Source organism: Symsagittifera roscoffensis, chromosome 3 (assembly GCF_963678635.1).
Source record: "Symsagittifera roscoffensis chromosome 3, txSymRosc1.1, whole genome shotgun sequence".
In the NCBI taxonomy this organism is placed as follows: Eukaryota; Metazoa; Xenacoelomorpha; order Acoela; family Convolutidae; genus Symsagittifera; species Symsagittifera roscoffensis.
Genome location: NC_087064.1, coordinates 8,902,504 through 8,928,754, shown reverse-complemented (window position 1 = coordinate 8,928,754; position 26,251 = coordinate 8,902,504). Strand labels below are relative to the sequence as shown.

The window sequence follows — 26,251 nt, the reverse complement described above, 5'->3', positions numbered from 1 at the left end:
ACAGCAGTTAGTCTTATTGTAGTTAGATTTGAGGGCAAGGAAGTTGTGAAACAATTATTCGTTTGGCAACAGAATATCCTTATAATGTTTGTTTTACTCGTTATTAAGTTCAGTGTCTTGGTCAGATCCCTTGTCATTCACCCAAAAAAGAACATTTAAATTTTTTCCGATTATTTATCTAGAATTTTCTGCCAAAAACATCGTAAATGGATTTGACATGCAGCCGGAACATTCAAGGCCTTGCCCTGGAATATGAACAGTCTTGTTGTTCCGGCTATTTCAAGGAAAATAACGGAATTTTTGTGCTCGGGTTGGTTTTTTTTCTTCAGACAAATTTCGATTTTTTAACTAACCATTTCGACGGAAATTTTTTTGAGTCATTCAAAAGGTATTGTTGTCCTGAGGTTAAAACTGGAAAGATATCTGAATTGCGCGTAAAGTTATGGGGGTTTAAATATTGCCATTTTCGGCCAACTTGGGACAATTAACCCACAATATACTTCGCGCAATTAACGCGTAAGCGGAGGTTTAATCCGACTTAGAAATTATTGCAAATTGGCTGAAAGAAGCTCATTTGCCTTAATTGATTTTTTACTAGCTTAATTTGCCTTAATTGGTTTGTTGGGGTATGATTTTCAAAAAAAAATCAATTTAGAAAAAGAAATTTTATATACTACATTTAATTTAGCAACATCCAGGGTTTCGCCCGTATACGAGCAGTCGTGTTGCTGACTGTTTGAATAAGGCTTTCATCTAATACTAAATATTTTGAGAGAAAACTTGAACCTAAATTTCAAACCCTGAAGTTTAGGTTAAGCACTCTTATAAATCCACATACCGGAAACGGCCTTTAAAAACATTCACTTGTTTACGGTGACTTTGTTATTCGGAGCATTAAATTCCATCTAAACTGGCTTTAGAATAAATCTTTACTCAGGAAAAAAATTGAATGGTCAAATTGGAAAAGAGCCAAATTACTTAAAAGAATAGACGTGTTTTAACCAGGCGCGGATCTAGGAATTTCTCGAGGGGGGGGGGGGGGGGTGGCGTATTTTCAAAAAAAAATAAAAAATTTTGCCGACTTTTTTTTAGGTCAACTAAATTGATTTTCTGATGTCGTTTTTAGGCATTTTCTGGAAAATTTTGACGAAAAAATTGCGCTTCCCCTCAAAACTAATATAAATTCGCGCCGAAGGCGCCTTTAGAAAATTTTTAGGGTCCGTCACCAAACATGGATATCTGAAAATAGTACAAAGGGGACCCTTTGGTTCGGCACGGGGTCGAATCCCTAAGGAGAAGCGCCCCTCCCCCTAAATCCGCTACTGGTTTTAACTCTACCTTGAAACTGCAGTGCAAAAACAAGTCTGTAAACACGTGACCTGTTCCCAGGAACCCCAAGAAAGGGTAGTTTGGGAGGTCGAGGAGTAGAACACAGAACCAGAGAAGCCCAATGCACAGGAGGGTTCCTCTGAGGTCAAAGAAGCGGCGGTACACTTGATTCTTGCAGATGAAGATGAACCTAAGATCAAATTAATTGAAACTCGACCCTCATCGGGCAAGCGAGACGAGCAAAAAAGAATATTTGAAAAAGATGAAGATTTTTTTGTCATTTCTGGAAGAAAGATTTACTTATGGTTCAAGTCTTTTTGCATCAGCGTTAACAAAAAATCTTAATACATATTTTTTCTCACTGACAAATAATATATATTTTCATTTTTTCCCACACATACCAAAATTTCTTTTTTCATTTACTTTTACAATGCTAAATGTGTGAAGTTACTATGCAGAATATGAAGGAAAGTTTTGGTCACAATGCTTTGATTGTTCGCCATTTCAAACTTTCCTGGACTGACAAAAAATGGAAAACAATTTTAAACTTACCTAAATCTTTTTCTTTCCTCTCTCTTTTATTTTTGTTTTTGTAGGCTGTAAAACTGACTTAAATCGGTTCGATTCAAACTTTTCATCAGTTTTTTTTGAAGTTTCCAAATGACCAAAACCGTACTCAAACCAGAATACAATATGTAACTTTTTTTGATTTTTCATTGCATTTTTTTTAAGTCAAACTCTGATTTATAATGAAAACTTTTGTCTTGATTCATTACAAAAGTTCTTGAAGAAAAATTTTGGTTTGCACTGCATCAGATTTAAGGGGGAGGGTGGTGACGGGGCAGACGCTTTTCTTAGGGATTCGACCCCCTGACTGCTCAAAATGCCCCCTTCAATACTACTTTAAGACCTCCAACTTTGGCTGGCTAGCCCTAACATTTTGAAAAGGTGTCTTTGGCACCAATATATACTGTTTTTGAGAGGAAGCGCGCAAAAAAAAATACAATTTTTTGGTCAAACTGTCCAAAAAGTGCCAAAAATGCCTTTTTGGCCTGGTTTTTTCTTAGAACTCGCTTTAGGGTCAGCAAAACTGATTTTCCATGATATCATTGCATATTTTTGAGCTCAAATTTTGATTTACATTCAATATATAAAGGATTTTAATAAAGAGGTTTTCGCTCAAAATTTGATTCGCATTGATTATGTAAATAATTTGCATGTTTTTGAGCCCATATTCCTATTTATATAGGCCTTATTTATATTTATAACGAAAGAAACGGAATATTTGTGGGGGTGGTTTTTTTTCAACAGACAGTTTTTTACTTTTCAACTTGCGTTTTTGACAGAATTTTTTGTATCAGTCAAAATGTTTTGCTTTCCCGAGCTTAATTCCGAATCAATATTTCACCTGTGATCATTTTTGTAAAGTTGTGATCATTAACGCAACATCTATCACTTTGTACTTTATATGGTGTGTCGGGGATGAGTTTCACAAAAAAATCTTAAAAGCTATAGAAAATTATAATTTTTTCTGGGAGTTTGAATTCTGGGGGTTGAAAATTGCCAAAAGGGTTATCTTCTGGACTAAATTATGCTAATTTAATTGTTATTTCATAATGCTGAGAGCGTACCGCAAGTTATTTAAGCGTAGCGATTTATTTCAAATTGTTCCAAATTGATTTGACAGTAGCTAATCCTTCGTATTAACTTCGTACGATTCAAAGTTTCACACTTTGATATTGTTCAAAGTTTATAGGTTTTCAATATTTTTCCCAAAAACTATTCGATAAGATTCAAGGCACAGTCGGAATATTCAGGGCCTTGCACTGATCTAAAAACAGTCTTGTTTTGTGCGAAATCTTATTTACATTGGTCATTTTCTGTAAGCCTGCTCGCTCCAATTAAGACTAAAAATCAGAATTTTTCAACCTGTTTTTCTCGATTCTGGGATAATTTTCGAAATTTTGTAATGCTGTAATCCTTACTGAAAGAACTCAAAACTCAAATATGATATATCACTCGACCCATTCCGATAAGTTTTTATGGTACCTGATTTTGCTTAAAAAATAAAACAAACCCAAAATGCAAAGTTGCTCCCCATTTTTCAATTGTTCAGAACAATGAGGCCCGTTGTTTCTTTGGAGCTAATTCATTTTTATTTACGAAAAAATTCACTGTGTAATTTTATTTCACTCACTTCTAAGGACAGTCAAAACATTCACCCATAAACGAACAGTATGGTTTAGTTTTTAATCAAGCTCATGGGGAAAGTAATTTTTGATCATGCTATTTTTGATTATGCTATTTTTGATCATGTTCATGGGAATTTTCTTCAAATATCAACTAAATTTTGATGTTTCTAATAAAGTGGGTTTAATAGCAGTTTTAATGTCTAGTTTGCATCAGTTAACTTCACAATTTTGGTTTAAACATACTTGAACACCTTCAATCCAAAATTTGATTTTCAATCGCAACGCCAAATTGAACGATTTTTCAAACACATTTCATAAATTTTCAAGGGTTTGAAACATTTGGTTTAGCACCAGTCAACGTTTAAACACAATTCCGACTCAAAACGCATAAAATTTTTATGTTATTTAATTGACAACATCTTAAGCCATATCTTGCTATAAGTATTTTATAAAAAAAGTCATATCAATTTCAATTAGAACAAAACTGCTCGTATCAGGGCAAAGCCTTGAATTTTCCGACTGCCTTTTAAGGTCTATGGAGCAGTAATAACATGAAAAAACTGATTGTAGAAAAATCAAAATAAACTTTTTTTTAATTTGAGATTTTTTGTGAACTTTGTCCCCAAGACGCCATACCAAGTACAAAGTGATATAATTCGCTGCTAATAACAAATCAACTATGGCAAATAGACTTCCTTCAACCTTTTTGGAGCGGTTGCTAAAAAAGTTAATTCTCCACTTACGCTTTAATAGCGCGAAATATATCGCGCGTTAATTGTCCCAAATTGGCCAAACTGGTAATCTTTAAACCCCCATAACTTTATAAAAAGTGATCACAGGAGTAAAAATCTTTTCAAATTTAAGCTCAAGAAAACAAAACTTTTTGAATGATATAAGAAATTCCGTCAAAAATGGCTAGTTAGAAAATCGAAATTTGTCTATCGTAATTTGGCAAATTAAGTAAAATTCATGAATCTGTATTGTCTAATTCGGACAATTGTTTTGTCTAGAAGTTGCATTTGCTCACATCAATTGTAAATGTCTATAAGCAACTTTTTGGTGACCAGCAACCAGAAAAAATTCCGTCAAAAATGACTAGTTGGAAAATCGAAATTTGTCTGAAGAAAAAAAAACCCACCCCGAGCACAAATATTCCGTTACTTTCGTATCGGAAGTCGGAACAATAATGGGTTTTCGTGGTCTAAAATGTTGTAAATTTCTTGTAAATAGAACCACGCCTCATTGTAATCATGAAAATTGAATGAATTTCCATTGAAAAAATATCAAAAAAAAGGTATTGTATACTATATTTTAAACCATTTTTTTGTAAGAACAGTTTGTGTTTTTTTCGCGGATTTTTTGAGACGCACTTTGACAGCATTCATCTGCAACGCTCAATAAACAAGCGCTGATTCAATTCAACAAAAAAAATCTTTCAAAATAAATTGACAGCTAACTGAATCAAACAATTTCATAAAGAATGAACTCATACCAGTTTATTTAGTATTCTTTCCTGATTTTGGGGGAAAGTTTTTGAAAAAAAAGGAAAAATTCAGCACATTTTTGTTTAAATTGTTAGCAAACTTATCTATAAATGAGACAATTATGATTAAATTGAAAAGTTAAACTTCGATGATTGTTCTTTTTACACTCTGTGTCTCAACTAGTTTTATCAATATGAATTCTTACAATGGACTCTAATAGATGAGTTGCAAATAAAAGTTACATTTGATCAAAAGAAACTGAAATGAAGTTACTTTAAAAAAGACAGAACAGTAGGGAATTGCTATTTTTCAACTCTTTAAAACATCTTTTGTGTTAGCTTATCGTAATTTGGCAAATTAGGTAAAATTCATGAATCTGTATTGTCTAACTCGGACAATTGTTTTGTCTAGAAGTTGCATTTGCTCACATCAATTGTAAACGTCTATAAGCAACTTTTTGGTGACCAGCAACCAGAAAAAATAACGTCAAAAATGGCTAGTTGGAAAATCGGAATTTGTCTGAAGAAAAAAAAACCCACCCCGAGCATAAATATTCCGTTACTTTCGTATCGGAAGTCGAAACAATAATGGATTTTCGTGGTCTAAAATGTTGTAAATTTTTTGTAAATGGAACCACGCCTCATTGTAATCATGAAAAATGAATGAATTTTTATTGAAAAAATATCAAAAAAAAGGTATTGTATACTATATTATAAACCATTTTTTGTAAGAACAGTTTGTGTTTTTTTTTCGCGGAATTTTTGAGACGCACTTTGACAGCATTCATCTGCAACGCTCATTAAACAAGCGCTGATTCAATTCAACAAAGAAAATCTTTCAAAATAAATTGACAGCTAACTGAATCAAACAATTTCATAAGGAATGAAAACATACTAGTTTATTTAGTATTCTTTGCTGATTTTGGGGAAAGGTTTTTGAAAAAAAAAAGAAAAATTCAGCACATTTGTTTGAATTTGTTAGCAAACTTATCTATAAATAATACAATTATGATAAAATTGAAAAGTTAAACTTCGATGATTGTTCTTTTTACACTCTGTGTTTCAATTAGTTTTATCAATATGAGTTCTTACAAGGAATTCTAACAGATGAGTTGCAAATAAAATTTACATTTGATCAAAAAAGACTGAAATGAAGTTATTTAAAAAAAACAGAACAGTAGGGAATTGCTATTTTTTAACTCTTTAAAACATCTTTTAGGTTAGCTTATCGTAAATTGGCAAATTATGTAAAATACATGAATCTGTATTGTCTAATTCGGACAATTGTTTTGTCTAGAAGTTGCATTTGCTCACATCAATTGTAAACGTCTATAAGCAACTTTTTGGTGACCAGCAACCAGAACCTTTCAAATTGACGAGTTGGCAAAAAACCGTTTGACAAAAAAACGAGCTTATTTCAATTTTTTATTGAAAAATTAATCAGACGGATTGCAAAGGCCTGAAAGTTCCGGCTGTAATTTCAGGTGTATCAAGTGAATTTTGTTTGAAAATGTTGATTAAAAATTGACAAAGATTAAAAAATATATATTTGCAATCGCCCACAACCAAAGTTTTGCTTACTTTTTGAGCTAACCAGCGTGAAAAATGTTCGTTTCGACAAAAATGACGGAATATTTGTGCTCGGGGTGGGTTTGTTTCTTCAGACTCGTTTTGAATTTTTGTAAACTGCACTGCGATATTTTTATGCTTAATCTGTGGAATATTTTTTTCATATAGTTGAGCTCAGTTATTGGATGATATGATTGTTTTCCTAATTTCTTGTGAAAATAGAACCAAAACGATTTCCAGCTGAGTCAATCTAACTCAAAATATATCATGCGTATCAGAAGGACTGAGATAAAAAAAAATCCATACAATCGTGAATATATTTTTCGGACTGGGTAATATTAACCTCACCCACAAGCAACGAGAAAATCCTATTATCTTGATCATCGAACTACCAACCTTCCAGTCGATTGATAGGGTATGACTTAGTCATTTCACCATCGCTGAGGAGAATCTTCTTTTTTACTGTTCCGACTTTCGAAGAAAACGGAATTTTTATGCTCGGTGTGGTTTTTTCAGTAAATTTTCACCGATCAAAATAATAGTTTTCAACAAAACCTTTTTATATCCCAATGAAGATATCGACTTCCTGAGTTCAAATTCAAAAAAATATATTTTATCCTCGATTATTTTTTGTTAAGTTATTGATGTTTGAAAATCGTCAAATTGGCCATGTTCTGGACTAAATTATGCGTGTTGTGAATAGTTTATTCATAATTCTGAGAGCGTAACGCGAATGATTTATGCGTGTCGAATTATCCCTCACAACAAAATCGTTCCAAGTTGAGGCTAGCTAATCGGTCGTATTAAATTTGTAGGAGTCAAAATTTCGGTGCATATGCAAAACAGTCCAATACAAAACAGTCCAATATAAAATAATCCAAAAAACCATATAATGAAGGAAAAAAACAGTCCAATACAAAACAGTCCGGTTTAAGGTCACCGGCTCTAAATTTTGTATTAAGTACTATCCTCTGTTGGCAAGCTCGCAAAACCTTGGCGCGACTGCGGCGGTCAATATTTTGTTCTTTATGTCTGTTGAACAAAGGACAATTCTAGGCCTACCGGTTTGTTAAAACAATTATTAACTGAGACTGTTTTGTATTGGACTATTTTTTACAGACACGAAAACTTCATACTCTGATAAATGAATTAAGGGACAATCGGAAATGCCCAGATATACGAGAAGTATTCTTACAGTTATGTTTGTCAATTTTCCAGGTTCCCCAGAAAATTTTTTCAATTGCAATGATTTTTCAAATTGATTTTCACTTAGTTTTCTTGTTTTTTTTAAAAAAAATACTTTTAATTCATCTAAAAAAACTACAACAAAAAACGTAAAAACTTGCAGAAGAGCAAAATTCAGTGTTATTACATGAGTTGCCAGTGTCACAAAATTCGTGAAATTTGGTCTTATAATGAAATGTTTCATATGAAACCACGCATGATCGGAGATTTCTTAGATCTAGTAAAATTGGGAAGAAAAAACAATCCATACGCGATAGTTTTTCCCTTCACCTCTTAAAGAGTTTCGAACAAATAATTTTAACTGTTACCGAGCAAATCACCATCCCCCGAGTTTTTTAATGATTAAGTTTTTCAACAAAGTAAGCCATCAACAAAGATATTCAAACAAATGGCATGGAATATTTTATTATTTAGCAGCTTTGCCTCGATTTCTTAGATCGCTTTGTTAGATTTCTAGACATTATTTCAATTCTTTAACGTTTTTAGAAGGTTCAAATTATCTTGCTGGAAATTCGGAACAAAGCTGTTTAACTCCAAACAATTAGTTCAAACATACAATTCTCTATAATAAATGTACCTATTGACTACTCATTAGCCCCAAAGGGTCATAAGCAACAAAAAATATGTAATGATTCAAAAAGTGTTGTTGATTGCGTTTACCTGTTGATTGCCACAAACATCATTGTCCACAGACTTCCGAAGCAACTCAACATGCACATAGCGCCACTCACTTCACATAACATTGGGTACTTGGGGAGGAAGGTGTTTCCATAGAATACCCCACTGAGTACAAATGCGTCCATGATCATGACCCCAAGGTCACACACTGCGAGGTTGATGAGGAACATGTGTGGTACTTGGCGAAGGTGTTTCACCAGAGCGATGGCTGAGATCACTGAAAAACACGTGAAATAAGTTCATAATTGCTCGAGTCTATTTGTAAACTTAGTTCACTTAACCATTTTTTTAATACTCTGCCTCCAAAGCAGGCAAATCTAGGTTTTTTCCGGAGCTGGGGGATTCTTTTAAAGAAAAATACTGGTAAAAGTGAATTCAAACTTTAACAAGACTGCTCGTATCAGGGCGAAGCCCTGAATGTTCCGACTGCCTTTTAAGGTTTATGAAGCAGTAATAAATAAATATCATTAACAAATTAAATGTAAAAAAAATGAAAATTTTTTTTTCTAAAACTTGAAATTTTTTCCAAGAAAATCATCCCCCCACACGCCATATAAACTACAAAAGAATAGATTTAGCTCCTTGTAACAAATCAATTAAGGCAAATAAGCTTCTTTCAACCAACTTGGAACGATTTCTAAGACGGATTAAATCTCCGCGTACGCGTTAATTGCGCGAAATATATCGCGCGTTAATTGTCCCAAATTAGCCAACATGGTAATCTTTAAACCCTCATAACTTTACAAAAAATGATCACAGGTGAAATATCGTTTCAAATTGAGGCTCAGAACAACAATACCTTTTGAATGATATTAAAAAATCCGTCAAAAATGGCTAGTTAAAAAGTCGAAATTTGTCTGAAGAAAAAAAAACCCACCCCGAGCACAAATATTCCGTTACTTTCGTATCGAAAGTCAGAACAACCAGTAAATTTAAGCGAATTCATACTAAATTGAGTTTGCGATTTCTGGTGGAACCCATCCAAAAAGTCTCCCCCCTAAATAGACTCAGTGAACAAAATTAGAAGAAAATTTCAAGCAGTAACTCCTGCACGTACTAAGATTAAACATGATTGGCTAAAAATATTACTTTCAACCAAGCGAACAGTCCTATCCCTAAATTGAGTTTAGAAGAGACTGTTTATTTGGTCCTAATCACAACTTGAAAAAAAAGATAAAAACTACACAAATTGACAAAGCAATCAAAAATGAGCAATTTTAACAAAACTTTGATCGATGTTAGCAAGTAAAATGATTATGGAACAAAATACGAAGATAGACAAGACTGCTCGTATTAGGGCGAATTCCTGAATGTTCCGACTGCCTTTAAGGTTTATGGAGCAGTAATAACATTAAAAAACTAAATGTAAGAAAAAATAAAATGAAATTTTTTTTCTAAAATTTGAAATTTTTTTAGATGAAAATCATCACCCCACACGCCATACAAAGTATAAAAAGATAGATTTTGCTCCTTGTAACAAATCAATTATGGCGAATAAGCTTCTTTTAACCAATTTGGAACGATTTCTAAGACGGATTAACTCTCCGCTTACGCGTTAATAGAGCGAAATATATTGCGCTTTAATTGTCCCAAATTGGCCAAAATGGCAATCTTTAAACCCCCATAACTTTACAAAAAAAGATCACAGGTAAAATACCTTTCGAATGATATAAAAAATTTCCGTCAAAAATGGCTAGTTAAAAAGTCGAAATTTGTCTGAAGAAAAAAAAACCCACCCGAGCACAAATATTCCGTTACTTTCGTATCGAAAGTCGGAACAAAAACTTTGGTAATGATCGAAGAGATATATTACTTAATCAGGTTGTGTGGTTTATTTAGCAAATTGTCTAAAAAGTTGCTCAAGCTAAAATTCAATTTTTTTTGTTTGATTTCTTTAAGCTCAAGCTCAATTCAATTTCTGTTTCTACATTGGCGGAAACTTACGCTCTCTAATAACAAAAAAGCAATTGGCGCTTTTTGTAGGTTTTTCTGCGTAACAACAAAAAACATCGATTCTGTCCTCTCAATTTGGACTAATTTTTTTTGAAATTGTTAATCATAAAAATATTTGAGTTTCGAGAAAATTGATTAGAAGTTTGAAAGTTGAAAAATGATAGAAAAATCAGTCATATTTTTTTTGTCTCCATGAGGGTATTGAAATTCCAAATCCATCAACTTCTTCGCAATATTTGATATTTTTTGAGTCGTAAGCTTTTGTTTTTTATTGAAAAACTTATTGTCAACAATAAAACTTCGATAACACTCCTCTTTATTGCAGAAAGGAAGACACACGCTACAATTGTTTTGACTCTCACTTAGAATTGCCAGTGAAAACATCTAGCTTTTCAAGGACAGTGTACATTATACTCAGTCGTGCTCCCAATTTGCTTCCCATTTGCTCCCAGCTCAAATTTAAGTAGGATGACGAGGGGTGATTGTGAGCAAAACTCAAAAGTATAGCTTTTAGGTGACGCAAAATGTGTGTTCTACGCGCTATAATTTTTGCAATTAAATAATATGGTACGAGATAATTTTACACAATTAACTGAGCATTAACTAAAGCAGCATTATTAACAAAACACAATCTTTTTTTCTTGAAGCTAACTAGTAATAATTTTTAATTCGCTCATTCTGTTTTAGTCATACCTCGATAAGAAGTATAGCTTTTTGCAAGACCTTTGGTGAAGTTGCCTGTACGAGCAGTTTTTTAAATATATTGTATATAAACAACTTCTACTTAATAAAATGTAAATAGTATCAAATAGGGAAACTTTGGGCGGTAACTCTTGATGCTGGATTAGGTTTCATGCTTTTAGAAAAGAGTGTTTATGCTCTAGGCTTCGTCTTTTGGAAAAAAAATAAGGAAAATTTTTGGCCAATTTTTGACTTTCTGGCGAAGCATTTTTGAAGAACTTTTTTTATACCAACTGGGTGGCAAAGTGAAGAGAAAATGAAAAACAATTTCTTTTTAGGATAAATTTACAAATCAATCAACCTGGAACTTTTCATTGGCCTTAAATTGCAGTCTAAACAGGGATTCACCATGATAAACAAGCAGCCTTGTTGTTCCGACTTTCGAAAAAAAACGGAATACTTATGCTTGGGGTTAATTTTTTATTCAGTCAATTTTCGGCAATCGAAAAATTTTTTGGCCATGCTCTGGATTAACTTATGCGCACTTTGAACATTTCGATCATATCGCTGAAAGCTTAACAAATAATCTTGACAAGCTTAACGTTATCTTGACAAATAATCGTTCGAAATTGAATTGAGGCTAGCCAATTGGTCGTATTAATTTCGTTCGATTCAATTATCACAATTGATTTTTGATATTGTCTCAAATTTATAGCTTTTCAATATTTTCTATTCTCAAAACTATTTGATATAAATTAAGGGGCAAATGGAACATTCAGGGCTTTGCCCTGTATACAAGCAATTTGGCCAAGTTGTATGCTCACAAGACTTTGTGCGAAAGTTATTTTTGTATTTTGACTTTTTTATTGTTCCGACTTTCGATACAAAAGTAACGGAATATTTGTGCTCGGGGTGGGTTTTTTTTTTCAGACAAATTTCGACTTTTTAACTAGCCATTTTTGACGGAATTTTTTTATATCATTCGAAAAGATATTCCACCTGTGATCGTTTTTTTGTAAAGTTATGGGGGTTTAAAGATTGCCATTTTGGCCAATTTGGGACAATTAACGCGCGATATATTTCGCGCTATTAACGCGTAAGCGGAGAGTTAATTCGTCCTAGAAATCGTTCCAAATTGGTTTAACGAAGCTTATTTTTCCAGAATTGATTTGTTACAAGTAGCGAAATCTATCCTTTTGTACTTCATATGGCGTGTGGGGGGATGATTTTTATTTAAAAAACTTCAAATTTTTGAAAAAAAAAATTTCATTTTGTTTTATTATTTTTAATTTTTTAATGATATAACTGCTCCATAGACCTTAATGGGCAGTCGGAACATTCAGGGCTTCGCCCTGATACGAGCAGTCTTGTTGTCTTTCTTTTTAGTGCTAAAAAGTACCTTCAGTAACCATTCCACCTACCTTGAGCAAATTAAATGGTGCAAATAGAATGAAAATTTTTACAATGGTCTGAATTTCACTGCTTTTATAAGTTTTATAACATCGACGACTAGGTGAACAAAACAAAAAAAAAGAAATCACGTTCGCGATTGAATATTCTCGTGTCCGGTTCTAACTGCCGGTTATAATTTACAATAGCTAAAATAAAGCTAAACTCGCAAAACGATGAAATTTTGAGGTCAAAATATGATGAATTTGGGTCGAAAACGCAATATTTTTTCGTTTTTCTCGACACTGAGACAAAAAATTTGTAAAAACATTTTAAATATATTGTATATAAACAACTTCTACTTAATAAAATGTAAATAGTATCAAATAGGGAAACTTTGGGCGGTAACTCTTGATGCTGGATTAGGTTTCATGCTTTTAGAAAAGAGTGTTTATGCTCTAGGCTTCGTCTTTTGGAAAAAAAATAAGGAAAATTTTTGGCCAATTTTTGACTTTCTGGCGAAGCATTTTTGAAGAACTTTTTTTATACCAACTGGGTGGCAAAGTGAAGAGAAAATGAAAAACAATTTCTTTTTAGGATAAATTTACAAATCAATCAACCTGGAACTTTTTCATTGGCCTTAAATTGCAGTCTAAACAGGGATTCACCATGATAAACAAGCAGCCTTGTTGTTCCGACTTTCGAAAAAAAACGGAATACTTATGCTTGGGGTTAATTTTTTATTCAGTCAATTTTCGGCAATCGAAAAATTTTTTGGCCATGCTCTGGATTAACTTATGCGCACTTTGAACATTTCGATCATATCGCTGAAAGCTTAACAAATAATCTTGACAAGCTTAACGTTATCTTGACAAATAATCGTTCGAAATTGAATTGAGGCTAGCCAATTGGTCGTATTAATTTCGTTCGATTCAATGATCACAATTGATTTTTGATATTGTCTCAAATTTATAGCTTTTCAATATTTTCTATTCTCAAAACTATTTGATATAAATTAAGGGGCAAATGGAACATTCAGGGCTTTGCCCTGTATACAAGCAATTTGGCCAAGTTGTATGCTCACAAGACTTTGTGCGAAAGTTATTTTTGTATTTTGACTTTTTTATTGTTCCGACTTTCGATACAAAAGTAACGGAATATTTGTGCTCTGGGTGGGTTTTTTTTTTCAGACAAATTTCGACTTTTTAACTAGCCATTTTTGACGGAATTTTTTTATATCATTCGAAAAGATATTCCACCTGTGATCGTTTTTTTGTAAAGTTATGGGGGTTTAAAGATTGCCATTTTGGCCAATTTGGGACAATTAACGCGCGATATATTTCGCGCTATTAACGCGTAAGCGGAGAGTTAATTCGTCCTAGAAATCGTTCCAAATTGGTTTAACGAAGCTTATTTTTCCAGAATTGATTTGTTACAAGTAGCGAAATCTATCGTTTTGTACTTTATATGGCGTGTGGGGGGATGATTTTTATTTAAAAAACTTCAAATTTTTGAAAAAAAAAATTTCATTTTGTTTTATTATTTTTAATTTTTTAATGATATAACTGCTCCATAGACCTTAATGGGCAGTCGGAACATTCAGGGCTTCGCCCTGATACGAGCAGTCTTGTTGTCTTTCTTTTTAGTGCTAAAAAGTACCTTCAGTAACCATTCCACCTACCTTGAGCAAATTAAATGGTGCAAATAGAATGAAAATTTTTACAATGGTCTGAATTTCACTGCTTTTATAAGTTTTATAACATCGACGACTAGGTGAACAAAACAAAAAAAAAGAAATCACGTTCGCGATTGAACATTCTCGTGTCCGGTTCTAACTGCCGGTTATAATTTACAATAGCTAAAATAAAGCTAAACTCGCAAAACGATGAAATTTTGAGGTCAAAATATGATGAATTTGGGTCGAAAACGCAATATTTTTTCGTTTTTTTCGACACTGAGACAAAAATTTGGAAAAACATTTTAAATATATTGTATATAAACAACTTCTACTTAATAAAATGTAAATAGTATCAAATAGGGAAACTTTGGGCGGTAACTCTTGATGCTGGATTAGGTTTCATGCTTTTAGAAAAGAGTGTTAATGCTCTAGGCTTCGTCTTTTGGAAAAAAAATAAGGAAAATTTTTGGCCAATTTTTGACTTTCTGGCGAAGCATTTTTGAAGAACTTTTTTTATACCAACTGGGTGGCAAAGTGAAGAGAAAATGAAAAACAATTTCTTTTTAGGATAAATTTACAAATCAATCAACCTGGAACTTTTTCATTGGCCTTAAATTGCAGTCTAAACAGGGATTCACCATGATAAACAAGCAGCCTTGTTGTTCCGACTTTCGAAAAAAAAACGGAATACTTATGCTTGGGGTTAATTTTTTATTCAGTCAATTTTCGGCAATCGAAAAATTTTTTGGCCATGCTCTGGATTAACTTATGCGCACTTTGAACATTTCGATCATATCGCTGAAAGCTTAACAAATAATCTTGACAAGCTTAACGTTATCTTGACAAATAATCGTTCGAAATTGAATTGAGGCTAGCCAATTGGTCGTATTAATTTCGTTCGATTCAATGATCACAATTGATTTTTGATATTGTCTCAAATTTATAGCTTTTCAATATTTTCTATTCTCAAAACTATTTGATATAAATTAAGGGGCAAATGGAACATTCAGGGCTTTGCCCTGTATACAAGCAATTTGGCCAAGTTGTATGCTCACAAGACTTTGTGCGAAAGTTATTTTTGTATTTTGACTTTTTTATTGTTCCGACTTTCGATACAAAAGTAACGGAATATTTGTGCTCGGGGTGGGTTTTTTTTTTTCAGACAAATTTCGACTTTTTAACTAGCCATTTTTGACGGAATTTTTTATATCATTCGAAAGGTATTGTTGTCTTGAGCTCAAATTTGAAAAGATATTCCACCTGTGATCATTTTTCGTAAAGTTATGGGGGTTTAAAGATTGCCATTTTGGCCAATTTGGGACAATTAACGCGCGATATATTTCGCGCTATTAACGCGTAAGCGGAGAGTTAATTCGTCCTAGAAATCGTTCCAGATTGGTTTAACGAAGCTTATTTTCCAGAATTGATTTGTTACAAGTAGCGAAATCTATCCTTTTGTACTTTATATGGCGTGTGGGGGGATGATTTTTATTTAAAAAACTTCAAATTTTTGAAAAAAAAAATTTCATTTTGTTTTATTATTTTTAATTTTTTAATGACATAACTGCTCCATAGACCTTAATGGGCAGTCGGAACATTCAGGGCTTCGCCCTGATACGAGCAGTCTTGTTGTCTTTCTTTTTAGGGCTAAAAAGTACCTTCAGTAACCATTCCACCTACCTTGAGCAAATTAAATGGTGCAAATAGAATGAAAATTTTTACAATGGTCTAAATTTCACTGCTTTTGTAAGTTTTATAACATTGACGACTAGGTGAACAAAACAAAAAAAAGAAATCAAGCTCGCGATTGAATATTCTCGTGTCCGGTTCTAACTGCCGGTTTTAATTTACAATAGCTAAAATAAAGCTAAACTCGCAAAACAATGAAATTTTGAGGTCAAAATATGATGAATTTGGGTCGAAAACGCAATATTTTTTCGTTTTTCTCGACACTGAGACAAAAAATTTGTAAATACATTAAGAATCCACTTCAAGGGTTTATATTTGGGGCGGTGCCAGGTTCTTCAAATATAATAAAAGCTTAAATATTTAATTATGAGACCATATGCTGTACTTTCTTCCTAGTTTTTCTAAATGGGGGGAAAAACATCATTTAATCAGCTTAGGATTGACCCTCTCTTTCTTGTAGGAAACTTAAAAATTCTCAGATTCTCAGATTTCTTAAATCAAACTGACACTGTTTTCAATTTTTGTATCAGTTTTTGATTTTGAAGAAAGTCGAAGAAAAACGAACGCTAATAATAGAGGCGGAAAAATTCCAGAACCAGATTCATAATTTTTTTTCAACAAATTTGTACTTGAAAAAATGGTGCAAATGGTCCAGAAAATATTCTTTTCTCAATTTATTTTTGTGCTATTAAAGTCAAGGTTTCCTGTTTTTGTCTACGACTTTGATGCTCATGTATTTTCTTTTGAAATTTTGCGCTTTATTTTTTTTGGTACAAAAGCTTGACCCTTCCAGAAAAAATTGGCAACCAGAATTGATGGGTGACAGGGAGTCGCCTTTCCCATCCCAGTGCGCTACTGGAAACCACGTCCTTTTTCATGTGATAACTGACTTGTCTCAAAAATGAATACACTTTTAGGAATGCTAGAAAGTGATTGGTAACAAAACTAAAAAAATTTTATCCTCAGAAAAGTATCTAATTTAAAAAGTATCTAAAGTATTTTTTTTAGTTTAAAAAGTATTTAAAGCATCTTATTTAAAAAGTATCTAGTTTAAAGTACCTAATTTTAGACAGAAAGCTTAAGACCTTCTTTTTATATGCGTGTCAAACAGTTACTATTGTTTTCTTTTCAAAGCAATATAAGGCCCGATAATATAAAACTGGTTTACTTATATTTATAAAATAAATATTTCAATCAATCTACCTAAGATGTTTCCGGGCACCCCGATCGCGATTGCAATGACGAGCCACACCATCATTACCACCCGGATTCGAATCAGCCGACCGTCTTGTATTTGGTCCAGAGGAAGCAGCCACTGTTCCTGAAAAAAAACCATCTAATTTATTCCTCAAATTAATTAAGACATCTTTGGTTTCAAAAAAAAACTATTGGGCAAAAGTGTCGTTCATTGATAATTTTCTTTCGATTGTCTACAAAATTAAGGGCTTTTCAGTTTTCTTTCTCAAGTATATTGTCTTGCAAAGCTGTGAGGGTTTGCATATTGCAACACACAGTTTAAAAACTGGCTTGACTGGAATATCATATTTAATATTTGATTTTTTATAGTCTGTCTCTCTAAATTTCAAAAACTTTTCGAAATTTTGAAAATCATTGATTAAATTTAGTTAGTGTAGTAAAAAAAACTGCTAATTGAAGTCCGCAATGATAAAAGCTCTCAAAGGCCAAAGTTACATATCAGCTTGTCTTATGGCACAAAAAATGGTAATAATCTGTTTGATCTACCGGCTAAATCAATTTCAATACTTACAAAAAACTCCATCTCAGTGATATCAGTTGAATTCATTTTGAGCAAACTTATTTTAGAATCAAATGGAGGAATGTTTCAAACAGGTGACCAAAAATGAATAGTGATTTCTGAATAAGAAAAAGTCATAAAATTATTATTTTTTATTGATTCCAAATTAAAAGCCCATTGGTCAATTTTTTGGGTTCAAAAACACCTTCTGGTTATATTTTCCTGTTTTCTTTGTCGATTAACCACGATTTACGTCATCGCTCTTTATTTTACTTTTCCGTAAAATTTTATTCCCTCAGCCGGAACGAAAGTGGAGAACTGCATCAAAAAAGTTAGGTTTGATCAGTAGTATCGCCCTGCCCCCCCCCCTTAATTCTGGAAGCCAATTTTTTCCAAAGGTTCCCCCCTTCGGTAAAATTTTACGACATTCTTTTTTTTTCATTTTTGGCCGATCATCCTCAAAATTTTTCTGAAGCGCGCCGAAAAATACGCAATTTTTTGGTCAACCTTTTGCAAAAAGTGTCTAAAACATCTTTTTTGAAAAACTTGACTTCGGCGCAGACAATTTTTGACAAAATAGGTTCTTTTCAGTATTTTCGGAGAGCTTGGAAAATCAAATTGATCGACCTAACCTTTTTCGAAAAACCGCCACCCTTTAAAAATATTTCAGCGCACGCCACTGTGTTTGAGACTCAAAAAAAAAATGTTTGAAGCAATTTTTTATCTATTTCTTACAACCTTTGAATTGAAAAATGCCTAAAATTCAGATCTTAATCACAAGAAATCATTTCAATTAAATTGACCTTTAAAATCATTTCAGTTTAGCGATCAATACCAATTGATTGGAAACAAGATTAATTTTATTTGTGCCCTTATTTATTCGAAATTTTTTCTGGCGACAAGTTGAAAATAAAACTTTAAAACAAAACCGAACTTTAAGTTTGCCTTTAAAAGGACTCAACCCCCCGCAAAACTTCATATCACCCGATATTCATAACCTACTAACAACTGAGATTATTCATGGAAATGCTTAACCATCTCCAATGTTCACAGCCAGGTTTCCAGAAACCATTAACTATTGAATCTAAAATATCTCTGAAAGTTTGAGACAAGCAGAACGTTGACTGTCAAAAATGCAGGAGGTAACATATTCAACCTGATACAAGCAGGAGGTAGCATATTTACTATGATGCAAGCAGACCCGCCCATATAACGAGCAGGGGGTTAAACATACTAAAAAAGATTTAGATGTGTTATAGTTTTTTTATGACATCCTAATTGACTGCAATGCGAAGATATCGGCCTTTAATGACCACAACTCAGATAAAGCTATTCAATAAAGACTTGCAAAATGGGCAGGCTAATTTCTTCAGTTGTATATTCGAAGAATACGTTTGGGTATAGGTCAATATCTGACAAGATATCCGAACTGCCGAGCTCATATCTATGTAAAGAGGCTACTATGTAAAAAACACAAAGTGATAAGAGCTTTCAATCGGCCCTAATACTATGATTAAAGCAAAAACACAGAAAGATTATATTTATAATCTATCAGATGACGGTTGAACTTGTTCATTTTCATCGGCTGAAAAAGGGAATGATTGCATTCAATTTTCAGTCAACCACAGAAGACAGTCTAGATTGCTAAATCTGAAAAATTAAACAGATAAAAATATGAGCTTACCACGATAGTCATTTGGTAAAACCGTGCAACTTTGAAAAATAGTTATGAGTTTGCAAAAAATCGGCCATCAATGATATTGTCTATCAATATAGAACTAGCCGAGAAACCAGCACACAATAAATTTGAAAAATATTGTTTGCTGCAACTTTTTTACTATGAAAGTTTTTTTAAAAAAAAACCAGCAGTACTATTCTGCACTATGTTAAAAGAGAAAAGTTAACTAAGAAACCTGCTATGCAGTTAAACATATAAACTCAACACTGTTTTTGAAACCAAAATACCGCTGATTATGGATTTACTAAACTACTATAGACGACAATGTACTTAACTTCAGTACGAGGTAATTTAGCTAATGTACGAAAGATTTAATAAACGTAAGTGGTTATGAAAGCAATTATGAGATTTTAACGTAATGAATTGTACAGATATGAGATGTGGAAAAAATATCAACTTGACTGAAAAGTTAAAAAGTTTTTAAGGTTTACCAAACACTGCCCAAATAGAGTACTAAAAATGTCAGATATCGATGAAAAATAATAGTTTTTAAGTTGAGAATGGGTTAGGAGAGACAAAAAAGTGAGAATTGAATGAAAAATGATAGTTTCAGTTTTTAACACCGATGATAAATTTCAGAATTCAACTTATAAATAAGCTTAAAAAACTTGAAATTTTGAACCCTGTAGTTGGGTGATGTCGGAGTTCTCTCAAGAATTGCAAATCCTGCCTCCAAATATGACTGCTAAAATTCTTGTAGTTTTCGAGATATGATTTGTAAGTTTTCTATTTAATTTTTCAGAAAAATTAGATTTAAAAAAAAAAAGACTTGAAATTTCTATTCTTGTAGTTTAGTTTTGTGAAGGCACTCTCAGGAGTTTCAAGAAAAATCTTGCGCCCAAATGCGACTCTTTAAGTGCTCTCAGTTTTCAAGACAAGACGTTATTTGTGATTTTCCAAAAAACCTTCAGAAATCTTAAATTTAAAATTTTTATCAAGTTTTGAAATTCTCAACACTCTATTTGGGGACTGCCAGAATATTATCAGGGGTTGCAAATCTCGCTTCCAATTATGACTGTTCAAGTTTTTGTAGTTTACGAGATATAACGTGTGTTGTGATTTTTTTAAAATCTTAATTTCACTTTAAGTTCCCAATTTCACGAAACAATCATAAAACTTAATTTAAGTTTTTTGTCCAAAATTTGAAATTCCCGACCTTTTATATGGAAGCTGCAGGGAACTCTCGGGTGGTTGAAAATTTGGCCTCCACAAAAGACCACTAAAATCTTTTTAGTTTTCGAGATATGACGTTTTCTGTGGTTTTCTTTTCAAAAATTTTCAACAAAGACAAATTGAACTTTTTTTTTCAAATTCCAATGGAACTTTAAAGCCCTGTTACTTGTAATAGGGAGAGGGTACTGTTTTTTTTGAAACCTAAATTTAAAAATTTTCTTAAAGTTCGAAATCATTAACCCTGTAGTTGGCGACTGAGAGAGTTCTCTCAGTAGTTGCTAATTTAACGTCCAAATGCGACTGCCCAAATGCTTTTAGTTTCCAAGATGTGACGTTTTTAATGTCATTTCAAAATTTTTCAAAAAACTTAGATATAAAAATTTAACAAAATTTAATGAGTTTTCAAAATTTGAATTTAAAAACTCATAGAAAAAACTTACAAACCTTGTTATTACAAACCCTGTTATGGGGTAATGTGAGAGTACACTCAAAGGTTGTGGACCTTTTTTTTTCAATAAATGCGGTTTTTTTATGAGTTCTCAAAAATTCTAAGCACCGGAGGAGTGTTACATGCTAGTTAACTTTAAAAAAATAGGTGTGTAAAATGAAATTCAAAAATACTATCTTCAAATCCTCTAAGTTCACAAATCTTTGAGCGTTAAAATTGAACAAAAAAAGCGAGATAAAAAAGCGAGAAATAATTTTCTCAGATTTAATTTTTCATTTTTTTGCCAAATATGTGTCAGAATGTCCAACAGTTCAGGCCAGTTTTTCTCCAGAGAAAGCGTTTTTTGCAAAATTTCGAAAAGTAATTGTGTCAAATTAGAAAATGGTTTGACATAACTTATTTTAATCAGAGAGTTTTACGGACCGCGCTTGTTAAAGTACCGGTTGTCTTCTGAGGTAGCGTGGAAAAAACTGCCACTAACCATCGTTCTTTCCAACTCTTCAACTCACTAGCCAATCGCTGCAACTTTCCAATCCACCAGCCATCGTTTTTCCAACTCTTCGAAGAGGTCACAAGTCTTGATTTGAATTGAGCGGCTAGAAAGTGATGTCGAAAAAAGGTCGGGCCATCTGTTTTTTGTAGCAGTTTTGCAAATATGATCATTGTTTGAGCGACGAGGAGCATAAACAGTTGCTCATCAAGTAGATATATGCCGATGGTAAGTCGAAGGAAACCTTTAGTTTTATCAAAAAAAACGTGTAGAAGAACCGAATTCGACTGAGACAAGAAGGCGGTCAATTGGTGCAATAAAAGCCTGGAAAACAGTTGCCATGCCATGTTTCTGTCGATTGAACCAGACAAATTTGCCAAACCAGTTCACAAAACACAGTTGGAAGCAGAAAACGTGGGAAAAAAGGCCTGCTCAACCGGCAGTTAACTTTGCCAAATGCGAGGTTAAGATACCTGCCAAAAAAGGTGAAAAACCGTGTCGCCAGGTTAGTGGCTCAGTTCACAGAAAATGTAGAGGACTAAAAAATAACAAAAAAATTTCCTCTTTGTTAATCTGCAATCATTGCAAGTAGCGCAAAGTTCATGAAAAAAGTCACATTGTGGAACAACGAAGACAAGCAAAGAAGAAAACGAGGAGCGGCTCAAACAACAAAATTCAAAATGGGAGAAGCGAGTAAAAACCAAGATCACACTGAGGTAGCGTGAAAAAAAAACTGCCACCAACCATCATTTTTTCCAACTCTTCAACTCGCTAGCCATCCGCTGCAACTTTCCAACTCGCCAGCCATCGTTTTTCCAACTATTCAAAGAGGTCACAGCTTCTCATTTGAATTGAGCGGCTAGAAAGCGATTTAAAAGAGTGGTCGAACTATCTGTTTTTTTATTTGACAATTTTGCAAATATCATCATTGTTTCGACGGCAAGGTTCATAAACAATTTGCTCATCAACATAAGTCGAAGGAAACCACTAGCTTTATCAAAAAACATGCAGAAGAACCGACTTCGACTGATACAAGAAGGCGGTCAATTGGTGCGAGAGAAGCATGGAAAACAGTTGCCCTACCATCTTTTTGTCGATTGAACCAGCCAAATCTGCCAAACCAATTCACAAAACACAATTGGAAACAGAAAACGTGGAAAAAAGGCGTGGTCATCCGGCAGTAATTTTTGCCAAATGCGAGGTTACCATGCCTGTCAAAAAAAAATTAAAAACCGTGTCTCCAGGTTAGTGGCTCAGATCACAGAAAATGTACAGGACTAAAAAACAACAAAAAATTTTCCTCTGTGTTATTATGCGACCATTGCAAGTAGCGCAAGATTCAGGAAAAAAATCAGAACGTGTGTAAAGAATTCCCTTAAAAGGTCCTTGTTATACAACTAAGGAACGATGGTTAGTTAGACTAAAACGAAGTTAAAAGATTAGATGAATTATTTAGGCCTGATTGTTCGAAACAATACAGACAAAATGAGCAAGGGTCGTCCAAAAGCTACATCGCTTTTGGCGGGTAATTTATTATTACGTCATAGCAAGCGTATCTCTTGTTGGATGTGTAGCAGTTGTGAAGCAGGCCATATCCTTAGAATGCCAACTAAGAAATGAATTTTATATGCCGGTAATTTAGTTTCCATTTTTTTTTGCACACGAGTTAGCTGGTTAACCGAAAGATAGTATCTGGACTCTCGTGAATCAATCAAATAGAGGCACAAAAATTTCTTTTTTTTTCCAGCAAGACTGGTTTAAAATAGATTTTTTGACATTTTTTCAAATTAAAAATTTAGTTTAGAAAAATTTAATGTGAAATCATCCTCATAATCGACATATTCAATCTAAATTTTCAGATTCAAAGTTCATAGTTAATGGGAATGACCAGCTGAACTTTCTTTTTTTTATTGCAAAACATAAACTGATTGAAAAGATGCAACAAAAATATACCGCCCATTTTGTTTTTTTTTGAAGCTAATTAATATGGAGCTGCCAATTACTTTTAGTTTATGAAAAGTTGTTTTGGGAGGTTTGAGTTAGCCCAATTGATGCATAAAGTCTTGGAATTATAACTTTTAAGACTTCGAAAGCACTCGTTTTTGTGGTAGCAACATTGATTAATTAAACTTGATATACGAGCAGTCATTTTTTGATGTGATAAATCTATGATAACATAACTATAACTTATCTGTTAATTATGAAAAATTATGCTGCCTAGAAATTATAAATTATATGTAGAAACAGCAAAAACAATTCTGCATTAAGAATGCACTGACTGCTAACATATTTTGTTTAAAAAATTCTAAATAATGTCAATTTGTGGTAAAAAGTATCAGCGATTTTAATAGGTTTGGATAGCCACATAATGCTTATTAAAACACATTAATATTTTTATCCTTCATTTTTTAATTTTTAATGAACTGCCTTGTTGCGTAATTTTTTACTAAGTATTCAATAACGAAATTGGTTCAAGATTATATGAATGCTCTCATTGCAATTTTCAGATGGTATTTCATCAAAATTCTTTTCCACAAACTCAGAGCAGAAACAAGACGAAACGAAAGAGCAGATGCGTAAGCTTTTGCAACGCTTGAGGTCAAAAAAATGACTTGTATCTGATTTTTTTCATGTAAAAAATTGTTTCACTTTTTTTAAACTGACTTTCCAGACTTGGAAGACTCGATAATCAAAAATTCCAAACAAAATAACGTAAAACAATCCTTTCAAATTGATAGTTTTTTGTTGTTCCGACTTTCGTAACTAAAGTAACGAAATATTTGTGCTCGGGCGGTTCTTTTTTCAGAAAAATTTCGACTCTTTAACTAGCCGTTTTTTACGGAATTTTTGAAAATCATTCAAGAAGTGTTAGTTTCTTGGGCTTGAGTTTAAAAAACCATTTCACATGTGATCCTTTTTCGATAAGTTATGGGGGTTTAAATGTTGCCATTTTGGCCAATTTCGGACAGTTAATGCGCAATATATTTCGCACTATTAGCGCGTAAGCGGAGATTTAATCCTTCTAAGAAGTCGTTCCAAATTGACTGAAACAAGCTCATTTGCCATAATTGAAATGTCACTAGGAGCGAAATCTATCACTTTTTAATTGGCGTGTGGGGGGATGATTTTCACAAAAAATCCCAAACTTTTTTTTTTTCATTTTTTCATTTTTTACGTTTATTTTTTTCACGTTATTACTGCTCCAGAGACCTTAAAAAGCAGTCGGAACATTCAGGGCTTCCTCGTTATACGAGCAGTCTTGTTTTTTTTAATAATCGGTTACTAAAATTAGTCTTAGTCAAAAAAAGAGGTCCATTCGAAAAAATCAGACTAATCATTTACTACGCAGTTTTTTAAGGAACGCAATTCAAAAATCAGAGTAATTACTTATTATGCAGTCTCACTTTTCTACAAAAGTATATTAAAAAATTGTGCAATACTGATTGGTAATGGACGGAAAGTCGCGACAGAGTAACGCTTCATCAAATTTGAACACAAAAGTCTTTCAGCCTCGTCCATTTTGTTCCACCAACTATATTGCCATATGAATTAAAAAGTTACGGTGAGTTTCAGATAATTATTTTGTTTGAAAATACACGAATTAGACAAATTAAAAACAAAAGAATTATTTTTACTTTTGACTTCACTTATTTTTTATTTTTATGAACGCTTTAAAAACAGACTTGTAGGTTTGAAGTGTATATTTCAATCTAATTGATCTAGTTTACTAAGCTTTTCATTCTCCTCGATGCAGTGTGGCTGCGTTTCAAATGACTCAGCCAAGAAAAGTGTGTTCAACTATGTTAATACTTCGAGTCCGCCAGACTAGTTGAACAAGGTTTTTGCTCAACTTTTCAGAGCAGTTTTGAAACGTCAAACTTCAACCCGTTGAGGCTATATTTCGACACATTCGACAAAAATTAAGATTTTTTGTTTGTTTAACTCTTAAAATGCATTTAGTCTTCCTAACTGGGATGATCATAATAAGATCATGCTTTTAAAAATAAAACTGGTTTGCTTTAAGAGAAAATAAAACATGAGTATCGCACAATTCAAAAAAACTCGTTGTTTCTTTTTGCTGAAAATAGTTTTTTACTTGTATACTCAAAAAAACCAGCTGCTTTTAGGGCAAAACCTGAATGTTTCGATACCTTTTAAGGTCTCTGGAGCAGTAATAACATGAAAAAACTAAATGTAGAAAAATAGTTGAGATTTTTGTTTAATTTGAGATTTTTTGGAAAGTTCATGCACCAGTTGCCACATAAAATGCGAAATGATATAATTCGCTTCTAGTAACAAATCAATTATGGCAAATAAGCTTCCTTCAACCACTTTGGAACGATTGCTAAGAGTTTAAATCTCCGCTTAAGCGTTAAAAGCGAGAAAAATATCGCGCGTCAATTGTCACAAATTGGCAAAAACAGCAATCTTTAAAACCCCATAACCTAACGAATAATGATCACAGGTGAAATATCAGTTCAATTTTGAGCTCAGACAACAATTCCATTTGGCTGATAAAACAAAATTTTGTCAAAAACGGATAGTCAAAAGGGTCGAAATTTGTCTGAAGAAAACAAACCACCCGATCACAAATATTCCGTAGGAACATTCAACGTTTTTCATTGATACGTGGGAAGCAGCGGTAAACTGGTTACGTCTGCGCCTCTCAATCAAAAAAATTAGCTGATCGAGGCTCACCATGATCTGTGCGCGTTGCTTGAGGGTGAGGCAAGATTACCCAGGCTCGAAAAATAATTTAA

General features: G+C 33.0%; 1 long non-coding RNA gene across 1 annotated transcript; it reads right to left on the bottom strand.

Annotated features, from left to right (window-relative positions):
* Nucleotides 1-8,550: 8,550 nt before the first annotated feature.
* Nucleotides 8,551-17,753, bottom strand: LOC134841181 (uncharacterized). The gene is made up of 3 exons (XR_010162457.1): nt 17,655-17,753; nt 17,090-17,207; nt 8,551-8,713 (listed from the first exon to the last, which is right to left on the bottom strand). It is a non-coding gene; the product is annotated as an uncharacterized LOC134841181 (long non-coding RNA).
* Between the last annotated feature and the right edge of the window lie 8,498 nt (nt 17,754-26,251).